The 20,837-nt window shown below is 42.8% G+C and overlaps 1 protein-coding gene across 5 annotated transcripts in view; it reads left to right on the top strand.

Moving 5' to 3' along the window:
- Positions 1 to 20,837, top strand: part of ATRNL1 (attractin like 1) — a 566,124-nt gene that overhangs the window by 100,097 nt on the left and 445,190 nt on the right. The window lies entirely within an intron of this gene.

The following is a 20,837-nucleotide window of genomic DNA, read 5'->3' as shown; positions in this document are numbered from 1 at the left end:
GTGTGCAGTACAGGAGCATTGTAGCCAGTGCCACCCAGGCTGTGGGAGGGCAAAAGTGCGTCTGCATCCCCCACCGGTTTGTGGGCGGTGCTGTCCCCACCGCAAGCTCTTGTTTGAATGGTTCTTAGGAGTTTGTCTTTAGGAAATCCCAGGAGTGAATTGCGGAGTTTGTGCAAGTTCAGTGTCCATGCTTTAAAGACGTGGCCATGTTATTTTCAGGGATGGCTGCACCCTTCGATGAGCCTTCCCGCAGTACAGATTCTGATTTCTTTAGACGCTCTCCAACGCTTGTTGTTTTCCTCTCCGCTATTTCAAAATACATCTTAACTATCATTTTGGACGTGACATATTACTTTATGGTAGTTTGGCTCTGCGTTTCCTTAATGAGTAAATAATAAAGGCTGTCTTTTCGCATGCTTTCTTGCTGTTTTGTATTTTGAGAAATATGTATTTGAGTCCTTTACCCACTAACAAGATTTATCTTTATTTTAAATTGTCATAAAACAGTATTACATGGAATTTATTATTTTAAATTTTATTATTTCAGTGCGTGTTGCAACAGCACAAATGCATTTGCAGTGCTACTAACACACCCTTTCCTCCAAGACTTGTTTCCTCTTGTGATCTGCACCCCTCTGCCCACTGGCCACCCCTTGCCATCTGTCTTTCCATCCTCCACCTCCTGGCCAACTCCAAGTGCCCAAGTTTGACTGGGTCCCTCATGTGTATCAAATCACAAATTTGATTCTTTGGTGACTAGCAATGTTTTCCAGGTTTGGTCAGGCTACATAATGTGTCAGGTTGTCTCCGCTTTTTAGGCTGAGCATTGCTCTGCCATCCTTTCAACTACATTTTATCTCTCTGCTCTTCCGTTGGGAGGCTTGAGTTGTATCTCACTCTTGGTTCTCTTGGGTAATGATGCATGAGGGTGTATAAGTTCCTGTTTCAGAGCATGTGCCATTGTTTGTGTTGTTACCACGGTGTGTCTGGGTGTATAAGTTCCTGTTTCAGTCCATGTGCCATTGTTTGTGTTGTTATCATGGTGTGTCTGGGTGTATAAGTTCCTGTTTCAGTGCATGTGCCATTGTTTGTGTTGTTATCATGGTGTGTCTGGGTGTATAAGTTCCTGTTTCAGTGCATGTGCCATTGTTTGCTGTTACCACTGTGTTTCTGGAGAGATTGTTTTCAGAGCTTTGGTCCATTTTTAATATTGGGCTACTTTTTTGTTGCTTCCTCCTTCCAAATTGTAAGACATAATAATAGGTCCTTATGAAACTGATATTATCCAAGATTTGCTTCCACATTGTAGGTTATCTTTTTAAAAAATCACAATACCCTCCAAAATATAAAAGTTTTAGGGGTAAAAAAATGGTTCAGTGGTTAGGAACCCTCTCTTCTTCTAAGTGTTCAGTTCCTGGACCCTGTATCAGGGGCTCATAACTTCCTGTAACTGTACCTCTAGGGTATGTGATGCCATATTACGGCCTCCAAGTGCACCTGCACACACACACACACACACACACACACACACACACACACACACACACACTAAAATAACAAACCTTTAAAAAAGACTTCTAATTTTTTAAATTGTGTTTTAAAAATTTATCTCATAGTTTGATCTTATTGATGAAGTCAACTTTATGTAGGTTTTCTTTTTTTTTTGTAATTAAAAAGTGATTCATTCATTTTAATTTTATGCTTTGCCTGAATGTAAGTCTGTGTACCACATGTTTGCTGTGTCGCTGGATGCCAGAAGAGCATGTTAGATCTCCTGGTACTGGAGCCACAGATGGTTGGTAGCTGCTCTGCGGGTGCTGGGAATTGAACCCACATCCTTTGAAAGATCTGTGGTCAGTGCTCTCCCTCCCTGGCCTGTCGCTCCAGCCCCTATGGGCTTTCCTTTTATATCAGAATGCATTGCCAAATGCATATAATTGATTATATAAACTTTTGCCAAAATAGGAAAAGGGAACATTTCATCCTCTATAATAGCTACAGAATAAATTGTTATGAAGGACTTTATATTTTCAGCAGGCATGGTGATTTGAGAAATGTGTTTCCCTTTGGGGTGGTATTCCTCTGTTAGAGTTAAAGCTAGTTCAATTATTCAATATTAATTTTTGTTACTGACATCACACATCTGGCAAACTAATGCACAGTAAACAGAAAATTCAATGGAATGAAGGATTAATGCCTATCTTATTCCTTGTTGCAGATTTTTATGAAACTTTAAATAATCCTTGACTTTATTTTTAGGTCCTAAAAGGTGACAAGATGATATCTTGCTGTCTGTGACTTTATATTGCTGTGTGATATATTAAAAAACTGATTTTTATGGCCACATTAATTACCTAACTAATAAACAACATGTCACATTAGTAAATTATGTAGAATGACTAAAGTTAAATTTTAAAAAGCCAGAAAGTATGTATTTGTGGCCATTTTCTGGGAGTTGGGCACGGGCCTCTAGAAGGGGGGTGCCTGCTTTTAGCTTCTGAACGATCTCTCTCAGTCATACATTTTCAGAGTCATACAGATGTATTTCAGTAATTTTGTAAGATTGTTTTTAGGTGATAACATTTACAGTTTATTACTGTAATTAATAATTAAAAGTGCTCTCTTAGGGACTTATATGTGGACCTGTAGATCTATATTAGGCTGTGTCTATAACTGCTGCACACAAGATTACAGCGTTGTTCAGAGTGTGAAGATTGGTAGCATATTGTTTGGTATTGCTTCCATTAGTAAATTATTGACTGCTCAGTTTCCTCATTTCAAAATGAAGCTAACTTGTATCAATATAACAAATCTTCAGTGAGGTATGTGTGTGTGTGTGTGTGTGCGCGTGCATGCGTGTGTGTATTTTTGCAGGTCCACGTGTGTTTGGAGTGGGAGTGCATGTCAGTGGAGGTCAGTGGTACCCATGTGTGGCTCCTCGGTCTGCTGTGTTGGAGGCGTGCTCCCTCGCTGACCTGGGACTCACCAACTGCTATGCTGGCTTTCTAGTGAGCACCAGGGATCTGCTTTCCTCTGCCTGTGCAGCCCAAATTGTAAGCAAATGCCAAAATGATCAGATTTAAAAATATTTATACATTGCCTGTTTGTTTTAAATTTTTACTCATTATTATTGAGCATGTGTGTGCACATATAAAAGTAGCCTTTTTTTCTCCTGGCTCAGTCATTGTCTCAGAGGCTTACTGACTCCTCCTGCCAACCTAGGCCTCGTCCTGGAAGCTTCTAGTCTCCTTACCTTCATTTGGGATTAAAAGCATGTGTCACCACACCTGCATATAAGCTTTTCTTTACCTGAAACTTGTTCTATACCAGGCTGGCATTGAACTCAGATCTTTTTGCCTCCATCTCCTGGTTTAAAGACTTGCTTGTATTCCATTCAGACATATAGACCTAGAAGGTCTTTGGATGTGATCTCTTGCCAGAACAGCCATGTTGTGAATTAACATTCCTCTACAACTGTTGGGTGCCAAAATGCTGTTTCAGATGAAAATCTCTGATCATTCTATTTCACCAATAAAGACTGAGGAGCCAAATGCTGGCGTGAAAAACTTGCTAGCTCAGAGAGACAGAGAAAGCACCCAGCTGACCTTCCTACTCAGCTACTTCCTGATTGAAAACGCTCAAAATGATCACTAGCTCAGCTGACAGCCCAGGAGGAAAAGGCCAAAGGCCTGCTAGCTCGGAGCCCAAAAAGCCAAAGGCCAAGGAGCTGAGGAGCTCAAGAGCTAAACGAAAAGCTACAGAGCTATTTCCACTATTTCTACTATTTCTATTTCTATTTCTACTTCCACACGCTGCCTTAAATACCGCTTTGCTCTAAGTCCCCACTACTGTTTAATCCCTGCCAGCTGGTTTCTTATTCCACCTCTGTTATTAAAATCCTGTGTACACAGATAGCTCTAGGATTAAAGGTGTGTGCTAGCACTCAACCACACCAAACAAAAGACAGGTTTTTACCGTTTACAATCTCGGGGATCACAGTGGGTTCAAGGATCCTGTAACATGTACATGCACATGTGTGTGTTTGGACATGTCTAAGGGTGGGCACACATGCCACAGTACATGTTGGAGGCCAGTGAACAACTTTTAAGCAGTAACGCATTTTGATAATTTTATATGTACATCATTTTTGATAACGCAGTGTCCTCCATTCACACTTCCCATGTTCCCTTGGGTCCCCCTCTCCCACCAACTTCACATTGTCCCTTCTGCTTTTATGTCCCACTGAGTCGGTGTGAGCTGCTCATGCGCTGATGGGGGTGGTGTCACCTCTTTCCTTCCTCTTCCCCCGGCTCAGGGCGGAATGCTGCGCACCCATTGGCCAGCCCGGCCCAGCTCCCCCTTGTACATGAGTTTTGGGGGTTGGATTCTGGTCACTGTGTTTCAGGCACTTGAGGACCTGAGTGAGATTGTTACAGATAAGCAGCACGTGCTTCTGTTGACTACTACCCTCCCCCCCTCATGCCAGCCGCTGTGGTGGCGCCTGACCGTCAGCGTTCACAGTCAGCTGGAGTAAGCACGGTAGTGAAACTAGCAGGAGGTGGACATGGTGGCACTAACCTCAGAGAGTCGCGTGCCCAGGGTTACATACTGTGAGTTAGGTAGTGAGACACTTGTCACAGAAACAAGCATGGGGCTCTAGCTGAACGGCACAGCTTTTGCTTAGCATGACCACGACTCTGCGTTCAATCCCTGTGGACCACCTAGAAATTGTTTGATAGAGGCCTTTTCTATAAAAATAAATTGATGATTTATTATTATGAAAATATCTGTTACATTCAAAGACATTGGAGATTTGCTGGACTGTAAGCCAGAGTTAGTAATGCTCCCTAAGATCATTTAAGACTGCTGTCCCACTGTGTGCTCAGTCTGTTTTACCTGGAGTTAATAATGCTCTCTGAGGCCATTTAAGACTGCTGTCCTGCTGTGTGCTTAGTCTGTTTAACCTAGAGTTAATAATGTTCTCTGAGACCATTTAAGACTGCTGTCCTACTGTGTACTTGGTCTGTTTTACCTAGAGTTAATAGTGCTTTCTGAGACCATTTAAGACTGCTGTCCTACTGTGTGCTCAGTTTATTTAACCTGCCCTTAAGAAAACAATGTACAACCAACCTTGTTTGCCTTGGATTTTCCATACAGTTAACTTACAACTGAAGTGAACGAATAGCTGTAAATTTGTTCTGTTTTGTTTTAAAATTTCATTTGTTTCTTTTTTCGCTTTAGTTTTCTTACTCACTTTACATCCCGATCGCAGCACCCTCCCTCCTCTCCTCCCAGTCCTGTCCTCCTACTCTCCCATCTTTTTCTCCTATTCCCCTCTCCCTTCTCAGGGAAGGGAGCCTCCCCCACCCCCACACATAGTGCCACCCCACCCGGCACTTCACGTCACAGCAGGACTAAGCACATCCTCCTCCACTGAGGCCAGACAAGGCAGGCCAGCTAGGAGAACGTGGTCCAGTAGCAGGCAGCAGACAGCCCCTGTCAGGGACAGTCCCCGCTCCACTTGCTAAGGGACCACATTAAGACCAAGCTGGCCATCAGCTCCGTAAGTGTAGGGGCCCAGGGCCAGCCCATGCTTGCACTTAGGTTGGTGGTTCAGTCTCTGTGCGTCCCCATGCACTAGGTAAGTCGACTGTGTTGGTCTTTAACAGTTTGTCTATCTTGTTGATTTTCTCAAAGAATCATCTTTTAATTTTGTTTCTTCTTTGTATTGTTCTTTTTGTTTCTAATTTATTTTAGCCCTAATTTTGATTATTTCTTGCTGTCTACTCCTTTTTGGTGTGTTTGCTTTTTTTCTAGAGCTTTCAGGTGAGCTGTTAGATTGCTTGTGTGAGACCTCACCAATTTCTTTGTGAAGGCACTTGGTGCTATGAACTTTCCCCTGAGCACCACTTCCATTGTGTCTCATAAGTTTGGGTATGTTGTGCCTTTATTTTCATTGAATTCTAGAAAGCTTTTACTTTGTTTCTTTATTTCTTCCTTGACCCGGCAGTCATTGAGTAGAGAGATGCTTGGCTTGCCTAAGTTTGGCGGCCTTCTGTTGTCTCTGTTGTTGCTGAGCTCTTGCTTTAATGCATGGTGGTCTGATAGGACACACGGGGTTATTTCAGTCTTCTTGTGTCTGTTGACGTCTTGCTTTGTGACTGAGTATACAGTCAGTTTTGGAGAAGCTTCCATGTGGAGCTGAGAAGAATGTTTATTATTTTGTATTTGGGTGAAGTGTTCTGTAGATATCTGTTAGGTCCTTTGATTCATAATATTGGTTAGTTTAATTATTTATCTGTTTACTTTTTGCCTCAATGACCTGTCCATGGTTGTTGAAGTCTCCCACCATTAATGTGTGAGGTTCGAGGTGGCATTTAAGTGTTAGTAATGTTTCTTTTATGAATGTGGGTGCTTTTGCATTTGAAGCATATGTTCAGAATTGAGACATTACCTTCAGACACTGCATGTGCATGTGTGTACACTGTGATAGTAAATCCCGGAAATAGCAAACAGGTAGAAAACAGCTGTGTACAATGCATATGCACATAAGTGTTAAAGACAGCACATGAACATTGCTTGATATTTTCATTTGTTTGTTAGCTGGGATCGTTGGGGGTCACCTGGAGTTAGTGACTTTGTCCCTTGCAAAACCATGTTAAAGATTTGTGTATAGTGTCCCTCACTCCTTCCTCGTGTGATGCTGTTCAATAAACACCATACAAAACCCTTTGTAGGGACACAGACACAGGGACAAACAAGACCAGACAGCATTCGGGTAGGCACAGACTCAGACTGGTATGATAGGGTCCCGGAAGGCATAGAATTACAATCTGGGCTTGTTCCTGGCTGAATTCCTTCAAGGGGAAGTGCTTTTAATTTAATTTTCCATAATGGGACATTGACACATTTTGGGTACTCTGAAATTATAATTAATACATTCAAGCTGATGCATTTTTGGTATTCTTTTAGAAATATTATCTCCAAACTGACTTATACATTTCAGTAGAAGAAATTACTGACTTTTCCTTACACTAGAACAGCTCAGTGCACCGATAGTACTTTGCAAAGGGTTATCTTTAAAATCATCAAATAGTGATTGAATGCTTACTGACTGCCAAAAGTATAACTTAAATTTACAAATGTTATGGAATACTGTCATTGGAACATGAATAAATCAAATGATGGGATGACTGAGTGACCCAAGAAAACCCATTCTGTAGCTAACTCAGTGGCCCCTTGACAGGTTAGGACATGGTGTTAATGACCTGTGCTTCTGTTTTCTATTATCATTACTAGTAGTGTGTTTTTCATTATGATTAATTTTTCATATAAAACAGCTAAGTATGTTATTAGCTCTAAAATGATTGTCTAGATTTTAATGCTTATTTATTTGTAAAATATAAGTAAAAAGAGAAAATGCTTTTCTAGTCTCGTGTATTCTTTTTTGATAACTTTATTACAAAAATACTTAATGGGCTTGGTTTTTATTATGAGTAAGTTATATTTGTTAGCAATGTACTCGGTTTAGTAGTACTTAATCAACAAAACTTTCTTTTTGTATACTGTGAGGGTCTATGGTAGTTGACTTATGAAAATACTGAATGTATGGTAAACATCTTAGATTATGACACTAGCCTCATCAGGGATGACTGAGCACTTTACTAGGGTGAGGAGGCTTTTTGTTAATCATAAACCATTCTCACACATTGTCCATAGAGATAGAATGTTCATAATCAAACAAATTTGCACATTTCTTAAAATGAATGGGAAATTTAATTCCTTCAAATTCAGGGCATGTACTGCCATGCCTGACTTTTAGCACCCTTCTGTCTTCCGATCCTCCACACTACTTTCTGTAACTGCCTCAGAGGGATAGACATCGGCCATAGGTGCCGCAGTGGAGACAGAGCCTCACCAGAATGCTCAGTCTTTGTTTTTGGAAGGAGCAGGGGATTCGGTCTTCTTGGGAAAAGGCTGGCTCTGAGTAGCTCACTCCCGTTACTTGTATTCAATCATTACACTAAATTAATTTGGCTGGGAAAGGTTCCAGCTACCGAAGTCACCTTGTCCTTGCTGCCCGTGAGAGCAGACAGCCTGCACAACCCTCAGTCCCCTTTACCCGTGGCCAGCCATAGTCAAAAGTCAGAACTCCAGGCTTGCCAGGAGTGTCCTAGGACCGAGGTCTGTGCGGCTGCAAGCTCTCACGTACCACCAGGTGCAGACTCTGCAGAGAGACAACGCCTCTTCACGGTTCCAAATCCTCAAAATGATTTCTCAGCCTCTACTTATTGACCCAAACACAGCGGAGGCTTCACTGAACCATTTCACTCAAAGCCAGACACGAAGGCTTTCTCTCACGACCGACCTCGTCCTCTCTAGCTCTCTGCATCCCCTTCGTTTTCGTAAAGGGTATTTCCAGGGTTAGAAGAACTGAGAAGAGCCTGAGTCACGGGCTCTGGGAGGCAGAAGATGCACTGCCTTGCTTTTCAGCGAGGCGCCTTCTGAAGGAAGCCTCCGTGTCTGATCCCAGACCCTCCTGGACAAGCCAGCGGCTTCTGAGCAGCGGCCCTTCATTGTGACGCACTGTAGAGACATCAGCAAGCCTTCCCCCATACTCAACTCCTCTCTTCCTAGATTTATTTGCAGCTAGTTTTGCTTTCCTTCTCTTCCAACTTTGACTAGACATTTGATTCAACTTGAAAATTTTAGCTGTGAGGTTTTTATATTTCTGGAATATTCATCTCTATAATGTGAGGCTCAGGTTTGCCCGTTTGGTAACAACGCGTATCGCTTTTGCCCGTCTTTTCACGGATAGTTTCATATTCCCTGGAATTTGGAAAGCAATGGATTCAGGTGTGGAAGGTGAATACTTGTCTATTTCGGGATAGATAGAAACAATTATTTTGTCTAAGACGTCAACATTTTTCTTTGATTTCCTTTGAGGTGATATTTAGTCAGGTTATAATACATTGCTTGAAATTGTATATCATAAGAATTTGGTACTATCTTTTTTTAAAAAGTAGTTTTATATATTAAATATGTCTTGACAATGAGCTTGGGCTTGGGGGATAGAGAGCAAGCTCAGTTAGAGAAGTGCTTGAGGGCCTGCCTTTGGTCCTCAGAATGCACATAAGGAAATACGGGTGTTGTGGTGTGCACTCTTCAACCCCAGACTCGTACAACCCGAGATAGGCGGGTGCCTGGGACTCACTGACCAGCCTGCTTCACCTACTGAGAGACCTGAAATCTCAAAAGTGTTTGGTGTCTGAGGAATAACACTCAAGATTATCCTGTTATCTCATACACACACACACACACACACACACACACACACACACACACACACACACACTTCTGTTGGTTTAAAATATTAAGCCTTTGGTGAAACTTAAAAGGTACATTTCAAGTCTGGTATTGAAATATTATTTCAAACTGAAAACATTTATTTAAACACTCCCAGAGACTGACTGGAAGTTAACCTAGGAAACATGCATTTGGTTTTATTCTGATATATTTGTGTTTTTAAAAATGTTAAACCATGGGAATGCAAACTAGTACAGCCACTTTGGAAATCTATCTGGCGCTATCTCAGAAAACTGGGAATAGGGCTTCCTCAAGACCCAGCTATTCCACTCCTAGGAGTATACCCAGAAGATGCTCCAGCACACAACAAGAAAATTTGCTCAACCATGTTCATAGCAGCCTTATTCATAATAGCCAGAACATGGAAACAGCCTAAGTGCCCCTCAGTAGAAGAATGGATAAAGAAACTGTGGTACATATACACTATGGAATACTACTCAGCTATTAAAAACAAGGATTTCCCAAAATTTGTGGACAAATGGATTGAACTAGAAATGATCATAATGAGTGAGCTAACCCAGAAGCAGAGAGACTCAAATGGTATATACTCACTTATAACTGGACACTAGCCCAAGGGGCATGTCCCATGAAAGTCTGCACCTACCAGGAAACTGGGATAGAGGTGAGGACATCCTATTGAGACTCTAGGTGAGAAAAATATAGAGGATAGGGAAGTAGGTGGATCCAGAGGGTCCTAGAAACCTACAAGAAGAACACTATGATGGGTGGATCTGAGCCCAGGGCTTCTGCTTGATCTAAGGCACCAACCAAGGACAAAACGTGCAGTCATCATCAAACCCCTACCCAGATCTAGCCAAGGGACAGAACATTCTCCACAGTTAAGTGGAGACTGGGGACTGACTTTCACAGGATCTCTGGTGCCCCATATTTGGCCATGTCCCTTTGTTGGGGAGGCCCAATGGCACTTGGAGGAAGGATAGCAGACTACCAAGAAGAGACTTGATACCCTAGCACATATTCAGGGGGAGGAGGTCCCCCACAGCCACAGTCATAGGGAAAGGGGGATTGGGGTGAAAGTGGGAGAGGGAGGAATAGGGGATGGATGGGATGGGATAGAAAATGAGATGTAATATGAATTATTTTAATGCTCAATAAAAATGTGTTATTAATTAAAAAAATGTTAAACCAAGTTAAATACTGAATTGGATATACATATTTGCAGTGCTCATATAGTTCTTGGGATAATCAGTGATCGTGGAAAGTTAATTATATATTAGAAACATCTAGAATCATTAGCAAAAATATTTTCTGTAAATACTTTGTAAGCCTTAAAAGTTCTTTGAATATATTATATAAGAAACCCTTTCTCTCAAAGGTCTTTTACATATATTGTTAAACATGGATAAAAGTGCTTAACTGTTTTATTACCCATGTATAAATTTATGCAGTTTTTTGCTTATTTTTTTTAATAGATTTTAAACTTGTACCTGTTTTTTGGCTATGACAAAAGCACAGAGGATTTCATCGAATGCCCTGAGAACAGTGCAGAGTAGTTTATTAGCTAGCTTGGAATTTGTTTCTCAGCTTTTGATTGAACATTTGAACACAAGGTACTAACCAAGGTCCAGTGCTTATCCACTGAGCTAGTTAAAATATGGGCTCCAATGTCATTATTATTTAAAGATACTTTGAGCTTTCTAGGCAGGATGTTAGTAAATCCACGATCCCTTCCCGCCGCCTTCTACTCCAACTGAACATGCTTTCGTGTCTACCTGCCCACGACAAGTTCCCTCCTTCATAGTTACTTCCCTAATTAATTTGGGAAGCCACGTCGGTGTGGGTCCTTCCTCTTCTTCTGCTGTTAAGTGTTGCACATTGCTTGATATTCTCTAATGCAAAGATCCGTCCCCCACATAGAATTATGCATGACCTCTCCAGTTGTCACTGACCCCTTCTGTAGGGAAAGGGGAGACAGTTTTATTCTGCAAGTGACTCAAAAGATTCCATTTTTATTTCATAAATCTCCAGTGCCTAAAACTGTCAAATATAAATTGTCTTTTATTGTCAAATTCCTATTTGAAAACTCTTTAAGAACACATTCAAGGCAGCTTTGTGCTATGATCTCAAATACCTTTACCTCTCACATCTTACCTTGGTCTGTGGATCTTTGTATTCACTGTATTTCATAGTTTTCATCATTCTCAAGTTTATTCTGTATTTGTTGGTCATTTTTAGTACCAGGAACATCGCCAAGAGCTTTGTCTGAATGCCTATTTCATTGTATTTTATAATGCAAAGAATTAGTATTACTATTTTAAAGATAAAGAATATTTCTAAAGTTTTTAAAAAATTTTTTATTTTATTATTATTTTTTGGTAAAAATCATCACTGACCTGAAAGAGGATATAAACAAGTAAATAAATTTATTTCAGTACATGCCAGGGAAAGTCAGCAGCAAGGAAAGAATGCGCAGCAAGTGGACAGGAAAGTTAGCAATTTGTAGGAGGAATCCTGGCAACAGGAAAGAAAACAAATCAGCCAGGACCGCTTGTGCGCTGGTGTGGGCAGTTGGTGCTGGTACTGTTTAGGTCCTGTCTGCGAACGCCCAGGTTTGCAGTCACAGGCTTGCCACAGCCAGTCCTCTGCAGAGCTGTGTCCTCCAGGGGATTCAATGGCAGGCGGAAAGCAGGCTTATCCCCAGGCTGAGTGACTATCAATGGCCGCCTCACCTGCTGTGCCAGGAGCCAGAGCAGCCATCAGCAGTGGCACAAGAGGCAGCTCTTCCTTTACCAGCGCCGCCTAGATCACCCACTGAGGAGGCGCGGAGCTGTCTCAGGAGGTCTGAGGCTGTCTCAAGGTCAGGCTGGTCAGGGCCAGCAAGACTGTCCAGCCAGACTGGAGGAGGCTACTGCGGTTGTGAAGGATAGAATTTTTAGTTATGTGGCTGTTTGTAGTTTTACCTTATGTAGAATTTTGCCATATTAGATGTCTAATAAGTAATATATCTATGATGTTTCATTAAACATAATTAGCATAGTAGAATACAAAAAAGATTAAATTGACATGATCCCCAAACCTCCAGAAACTGCCATCGTATGTTTTATGACAGAAGCAAAACACGGCTGCCCGAGATGACTGCTTGGATCCGTGTTTCTACAGTGTGCTCTCTATATATACAACTTGTGTTTTTACCATTTTCCCCTCATTGTTTGGTTTTGCTTATAAGTTGCTACTGCAGCTTTATATTCTTGGGGACAGAAATACCATGTGACTGTGTCATGTTCCTCTAGTGTGTATCCAGGCTAAAAAATTCATTGCCAAATAAAATTTCCTAAACCAAAGGCCACAGTATGATGGCTTCCTAGGTGCTTATTCAGCACAAAACAACGGCCTTTGATGCTGACAATATAGAATAATATAAAAACTGCCATGAAGTATAAATTTTAAACAATTGCATTTAGGTGCATTTGTGCTATTTTACTCTGAAGTATAGTTCCACAGGGGAATTCTTGCAAAATGAGCTTACATAAATGGTATTTTAATTCGTGTTTTTGGTTTCAGAAATTATTAAAGTTACTATATGATCATAATTCTTTAAGAAAATCTGCAGCAATAAGAATTATAATTTTTTTCAGGAAGGATAAATAAAATCCAAGTTTTAAAATATTAAAATGCATTGATTTTAGCATTCGTTAGATTATGCCTCAATATTTGTCTTAACTTGTTCAGATTAATGTTAAGCTGTGTGATGGCATGTTCATTCATTATTTAAACAGTTACACGGGAGCAGTACATCTTAGTGTCCCTTTATTCCTTGGTGATAGTCTTTATTTTTTAATTTAACTTTTTACTGGTTTTTTTGAGTTTCACATCATGCACCCTTACCTTCTCATCTCCCTGTCCCTTCATACCGGCCCTCTGCCCTTGCAACCTCCCCACCCCCGCAAGGGAAAAAATATCATGGAAGCTGCAGTGTGTCACAGTTTGTCCCACAGTACACCCTTTGTCTACACAGATTTACTGGTGAATGTTCCTTGCAATGAGTCTTTGGTCTGGTTTGAGGCCTGTGGCTTCTGCTACACCATCAGTACTGGATGCTCACTGGGACTCTTCGCGGAGATCCTGCTGTTGCCCTGTGTCATGGAGATCCCGCAGCTTTGGATCTGTAGGACCAGCCTTTTCCTGCAGTCTGGAAGCTCCTAGATGGGGTGATGTTGGGGTGGGCCAATTCAAAGGCGTGGATCTGGGCCCGGTGGCAGCTGAGCTGGTCAGCCTGCCAGCTCTCCCACACCCACACCACCAGGACAAGCTCTTCAGCTCTGCCCATGTTGGGCTAGGGCGCCCACTGCGCAGCTGCTGAGGGGCAGGGACAGCTCTCCTGAGTGCTGCGGCCAGTGAGGGGGAGGGAGGCGTATTCTTTATTCTTTGTTTTACATCTTTTCTTTCATTTATGGAAATCTCAAAACTTATATTCTCATACTAAATTTTACAAAATTAAGGGAAAATATGCAAACTTATTTGTATGATTTTATAAATAAAAATTCAAGAATAATTCAGTGTGTACGGACAATGGCTGTCTAGTTGCCATAGGCAGCCAGGGAGAAGGTGGAGAGCCAGACAAGAAGGGGAGGGACCTGCTAAAGGTCAAGCGTTTATGGGGGGGGGGGAGTGGGAGAGGGAGTGATAAAAATCCTGTCACTGAGACTCCCTGCACTCCACCCAAAGCTTGGCTGTGAGTCTCAGCGTCTGCTTTGACCCGCAGTTGGGTGGAGTCTTTCGGAGGACGTCTGTGGTGGGCTTCTGACCTGTTCCCTCTCTTCCACAGCTTCCAGCGTCTGTTCTGTTTGCCCTTCTGAATGAGAATTAAGCATCCTCCCTAGGCTCCTCCTTGTTACTTAGCTTCTTTAGGTCTGTGGATTGTGCTGTGGTTGTCCTGTATTATATGGCCTTGAAGTAAGTGGTGGGGTAGAAGGACCCGGAAGGGACAGTAGATCCACAGGAGAACCAACAGAGGCAATAAATCTGGGCAGAGGAGGGGCCCTGTGGAGACTGATGCACCACACAAGGACCATGCCTCAAGAGGACCTGGGCCTCCTGCTCAGAGGTAGCCAATGGGCAGCTCAGCCTCCATATGGGTCCCCTAGTAAGGGAATCAGGGTCTGTCTCTGCCATGGGCTCTGTTGCCCTCTCCTCCATCCCTTCTCCTAGAGGGAGGCCTTACCAGGCCTCAGACAAAGAACATGCAGGCAGTCCTCAGGAGACTTGATAGTCTGGGGTCAGTTGGTGGGGTAGGAGGGCGCCCCCTCTCAGAGGACTAAGGGAGGGGCATTGGGGCAAGACAGAGTGGAAGAGTAGAACCGGAGGAGATGAGGGTGGGATCTGCGATTTAGATGTAAAGTGAATACATTTTTAAAAATAAATTTAAGTTTAAAAAGAAAAGTCTGTCACATAAGCCTGTAATCATGAGAGCCCATTTCTGCCATTACACTAAACACAACTGAATTGTATCCTGTAAAAAGCCAGCTCCTGTCACATCTCTGTTATATCTCAGTAAGGCTTACTTAAAACTTCTGGTTTTGACCACATCATAAAATAGTATAAAACTTTAAACATTTTTTATCACCTTTGGAACCAGATTATTAATATAATAGCTAACCCTACTTCCCTGGCATAGGTGTGGACATTCCTCAGTATCTGGTATTTATTAAAAGAGATTCATTTATATATTTTATTCATAAAGTCCTACAAGTAAGTTTGCATGTTCTGTCTTAAGTAGGTTTTATTCCTCCTTTTTATGACAAAGTTTCTCCCCGAGCATCTTCTCTTTCAGTTTTCCTAGACTAGGCGTTATCTTCAAGCACACTTATGTGTGGGTAAAAATGTCATTACCCAATGTCTTAGGGTTATTATTGCTGCGATATAAAACTTCATGATAAGAAGCAATTTAGGGGGAAAGTGTTTACTTGGTTTCTGCTTCCAATATCACTGTTTATCACTGAAGGAAGTCAGGACAGGAATTCAAACAGGGCAGGAACCTGGAGGCAGGAGCTGGCGCAGAGTCACGGAGGGTGCTGCTCACTGGCTTGCTTCCCCTGGCTTACTCAGCCTGCTTTCTTATAGAACCCGAGACCACCAGCAGAATTACAGTTAAGGAATAAAAACAGAAACCGGTTTCAGGCCGGGGGTCACCACAGCATGCGGATCTGCATTAAAGGGTCGCAGTGTTAGGGCAGGCGAGAACCACTGTTCTAGACGCTCACTACCACTTTCAGCGATCTCTGTGTTCTGGGACTCACACGCAGTTTCTCTTGTTTGTGCAGAGACAGATGTACTCATTGGGCCCAGCCCCTGTCGTTTAAATGAGAAATATGCCATAATTATACGCCAGACTTGAGGCTTAGAAATTTATGACCACTTTGGAAAAGCCACTTTCAAATTTAAATGACAAAGTGAATCCACATATTACAGTGGATTTCTTGATCTGTGGGTGATGCCATCCCTGGACAGGAGGCCAGGACTGTACAGGAAAGGTAATTGAATAAGAGTTAGCAAGCAACAATGTTTACCATCGTGTCTGCTTCAGCTCCTGCCTCCAGATTACCGCCCTCCAGGTTCCTACCTCCAGGTTCCTGCCCCTGAGTTCCTGCCTTCAGGTTCCTGCCTCTAAGTTCCTGCCCCTGTGTTCCTACCTCCAGGTTCCTGCCACTGAATTCCTCCCTTCAGGTTCCTACCTCCAGGTTCCTGCCCCTGAGTTCCTGCCTCCGGGTTCCTGCCCCTGAATTCCTGCCCCTGAGTTCCTGCCTTCAGGTTCCTGCCTTGAGCTCTTGCCCTGGCCTCTCTTGATAGCGGAGTGTGACCTGGAAGTCAAGGAAACCATTTGCTCCCCAATTTGGTTTTAGCCAGTGTTTTATCACAGCAACAAAAAGCAAGCCAGGACACAGGGCTAGTTGGGTTAGGGCTGCCAGCTGTACCGCAGTCAACCTTTGCCTTGTGTTGTAACTGTTACTTCTGAAGTTTTGTACAGAGTCACGTGTTAGAACATTATTTCTTGGTAGTTCACGCTTTAGCAAGTTGTCTTACTTATTGCTGAGGAGGAATCTCTTGTTTCTTCACACCACAATGTTTTTTAGCCCCAATCTATAGGGAGACACTTGGTATCAAATGGTAATACTATTATTCAAACATATATGTATGTATGTTTTACATTTTGATAAATGTGAAGTTTCTGGGTAGATTTAGTGAAGTTTTAGTTTTTAGGGATTGTTAAAATAGTTTCAGAGGGATTGCTCCATTGCATACCCCTGCCAGCAATTTGTGACAATTTTGGCTGTTTCTTGCTAGTGTCAACACAGTACTGTCAGTTTTTACATTTGTGTTATTTGAACATGTGTTTAACTGTTGGCTTGGTACTTTAGTGTCATTCTGTGTTTAACATTGCATTTGTGCTAAAGATATAGCACTGTCTCAGCATCTCTCTCTCTCTCTCTCTCTCTCTCTCTCTCTCTCTCTCTCTCTCTCGTGTGTGCAATGGATTTGTTCACTTTTAAAAGTTGCACTACTTGTATGTTTACTATTGAGCTGTGGCTTTGTGTTATTGATCTCGTACTTGCCCACGGCCCTGCCCACTCTTGTTACCAGCATTAACACAACCAGCTACGACTGTTTTTCTTTAAATAAATTATGTGAAAATTTCGAACATACATAAAATAGAGAAGTGCAAACCTTTGTGTACTCAAAGTCATACAATGTGCCCTGAACATATTTCAACCAAACCAAACTTAATAACAAAATTTTACAAACTATAACTAAGTTTGACTATAAAGAAAGCAAAGAAATACTGAGATGGTAGGTGAAGGCTGCAGGTGAGTGACTTGTTCGTGGAAGTCTAAGGCGGGAAGAGGCAAATGTATGCACCCCCAAATTAACGTTATAAAGATGTTTATACTGCTCGAAAGGATGATGGAGACAAAGTGTAGGCCATCTCCTGCCCACCTGCTTTGTCCCAGGTTTCCCTGTATTGGCTTCTGCAGCCGGAGATGAGCCAGTCTTTGTGGTCAATGGACAGAGCTTGGTAGGGCAGCCTCAAGGGGAACTTAGAAAGATCAAAAGCAGAGCAACTTTATTAGGCCAAGATGGTCCCCAGGAGGCCCAGGCAAACCCCAGAGGCAGCCCTGGATCTGGGCTGGCAGTGCACAGTGTGGGTGTGACCACCCAGGACCTCCGGGGAGGGCTGAGGCTGCCTTTGCAATACCGGGGCCGCGGGTCTGCCTCGAGGAAGGAAGAACACACAAGCTATTCACCTCCTCACCTAGGCTCCACTGGCCCTTAGGAGCCTCGAGAGGACTCATGGTGAAGCTGCAGAGGCCATCCTTGTGATGGGCGTGCACCGCAAAGGGATTCAGGCCTTCCCTTCTCAGTTCATTGCATGACCTTGCGTGTGTCCGGTTAAATCTTAACCAGGCTGCTTGGTGCTGGTTCTGTTCTTCTTAAAATGAAGATAGCTCGTTTTTTTTTGTTGTTGTTGTTGTTTGTTTTTTGTTTTTTGCACTTTTATAATATTGTTCTTAGGAATTTGTCATAGCCGTCTTCATTTGCTAATGGGAAATTAGAGGTTGTAGATAATCTTAGGTCTGCTGGCTTTTAAAACCGGAGAACTGATGAGTATAAAGTTTAGCTAGTATTTGCTTTTGGGGGAGACGTGAGAAGGTCAGTTGTGCAAGCCCTGCACAGATAGGTAGTGTCCTTAGAATAATTCTGATCCTTTGAACATGATGGCTTCATTTCATTCATCTTATTGTTTGACAACTGCTTTATATCAGAGTGCGTGACGCAGTTAAAGTCACTGCAGCCTCTTGAAGGAATAATAGATAGTAGTCTGTTTTAATGAGCTGTCTTTTCATTGGCTTAGTGAAGGCGGGGAAATGTTGGAGTGCTGTACGGGAAGCTCGTGTACCATCTGTGGCCGAGGTTTCTGTTAGAGACACACGCCAGTGGATGCTTCCCAAACCAGCCAAGCAGCCGCCACTGGTGTCTGTTGTGAGCCTGGGGCTGTCCCGTTGTAATTCTCAACATTCCTGTGCTCACAGCCTGCCCTTTGCGTCCTTGTAAGGCTTCTAGCAAGATGTCTCGCTCAGAATTTAAGCAGCTCTGGCTTGACTGGAGGATCCTACACTGTTTTTCTGGACTGTAGCACATTGCCACCGAGGCATCTTCCTACTGACTCTGCCTGGCGCTGTGAACCCACAGTGAAAGCCTCTGGCTATTTTTTTCCCTGAAAAATTGTCCAGGGTGGTCTTGTACTTAACATTTATATTTAAGATCCATTTTATTTTGACACCATCATGGGATGTCAATATGCTTACATTTGTTTGCATTTGTTAATTAGCATGGGTATTGGAATGGTTATTGATAGGTTAGGAAAAGTATAGTAACAAGTGTTGGTCCTTGGGAGAGTTAGATTGATTAGCTCATTCTGCCATCTGTGTGCATAGACCATGTTATTCATTTCCATCAACGGAAGGAGCTGCCGAAACGCAGACGTCCTCACTGGCACTCCTGACCAGGATGCGAATGGACCTGATAGAACAATGAGCTGTAACCCTGAAGCCCTCGAGGTGCATGTGATACGCGACCAAATCAGTGTCAGCAAGAGAGTGTGGGTGATAAAATGTGACTAGTGACAGTGAGTGAAAAAGAGTGGTAAGGTGCGAGACAGGCTGTGAATGGAGACACAAAACCCAGGGCACTGATGTCCTAAATTACAGATTTACTTTAACTTCAAACTGTGTGTGTGTGTGTGTGACTGTGAGTGTGTGTGACTGTGAGTGTGTGTGACTGTGAGTATGTGTGTGAGTGTGTGTGTGTGTGTGAATATTTACATAAGCGGGCATCCATGTGAGATGCATGTCCATGTTACTGTGTGTGCCTGTGGAGGCCAAGGTTGGAGTCTTGTTCAATTCTTGCTCAAATTCATAGCCTCTTTTTCTTTTTTTTAACATATGTATTTATTTATTTGTTCTTATATATATATTTAGGATTATATAATGTGCTCTGCCCTTATAATGTTACTTGTATGTATATGATTTCAGGGCTGACCCTGGCACTGGATAAACAATTGGGGAGCTCTTTCCTTGGGAGACTCTCCCACCGTCAGCATTTCATAGTTGCCTGTTTGTGTAGGGTTGAAATCCACGAGCGATCAGCATTGTGTGTTAGCCCGTGAGTGATCACCGTTGTGTGTCAGCCCGTGAGTGATCAGCATTGTGTGTTAGCCCGTGAGCGATCACCATTGTGTGTTAGCCCGTGAGCGATCACCATTGTGTGTTAGCCCGTGAGCGATCACCATTGTGCGTCAGCCCGTGAGTGATCACCATTTTGTGTTAGCCCGTGAGCGATCACCGTTGTGTGTTATCCCATCTTTTGGTGTCATCATTGTTGCCCAGGTCTTGTTTAGGCAGCTGTGTTAGAAAAAATGAAGAGGAAATTGAGATTGTGTTCATACAACTAAACCAATCATGTCTTTGTATAATGCAGTGTTTAATTAAGTGTTCTGAAGTAATAATTATGAGAATAATCTCAGAACCTTAAAAGTATAGTTTTGGTGTAAATAAGTGGAGGAATTTTTTCATCATTTATAATAGTAATTATACCAGAAATAATAGCTGCATTTGTTCAATACTTACATGTGTTAAGTGTTTTGTTTGTTTATTGGTCTTTTAAGATAGAGTCTCACTGTGCAGCCCTGACTGTCCTAGAACTCGATCTGCAGACCAGGCTGGCCTCAGACTCAGAGATCCCCTGACTCTGCCTTCTGAGTGCTGGGTGTGCGCCACCACTGCCCACCTGGCATGTTAAATGTTTTGAATTACAATATCGTAATTAGAGTTAAATGTTATTATTCTCTATTTGGAGATGCTGAAACCAAATCTGCAGTTTCAGTAAATGGTCTAAAGCTACAGCGTTAGTGACTGTGGACACATCATGTTACTGTGCTCCAGAGACTGTGGACACATGTGTTTTACGTCACTGCATTCAAGAGACCTTGTTTTACATTTTACCTCTCTTTGTTTTGATCTAGTCACATCCACTTGTTACGTAGCCAAGGCTCACTTAACACTTCTGGTCTGTGTCTTCCCTCTCACACGTGGGGACTGGAGGTGTGCACTGTGTGTTCTCTCACACACGTGGGGACTGGAGGTGTGCACTGTGTGTTCTCTCACACACGTGGGGACTGGAGGTGTGCACTGTGTGTTCTCTCACACACGTGGGGACTGGAGGTGTGCACTGTGTGTTCTCTCACACACGTGGGGACTGGAGGTGTGCACTGTGTGTTCTCTCACACACGTGGGGACTGGAGGTGTGCACTGTGTGTTCTCTCACACACGTGGGGACTGGAGGTGTGCACTGTGTGTTCTCTCACACACGTGGGGACTGGAGGTGTGCACTGTGTGTTCTCTCACACACGTGGGGACTGGAGGTGTGCACTGTGTGTTCTCTCACACACGTGGGGA

This window comes from Acomys minous (assembly GCF_964271855.1).
Source record: "Acomys minous genome assembly, chromosome: 2".
NCBI lineage: Eukaryota > Metazoa > Chordata > Mammalia > Rodentia > Muridae > Acomys > Acomys minous.
The sequence above is the reverse complement of the archived record's forward strand: the minus strand, read 5'-3'. Positions and strand labels throughout refer to the sequence as shown.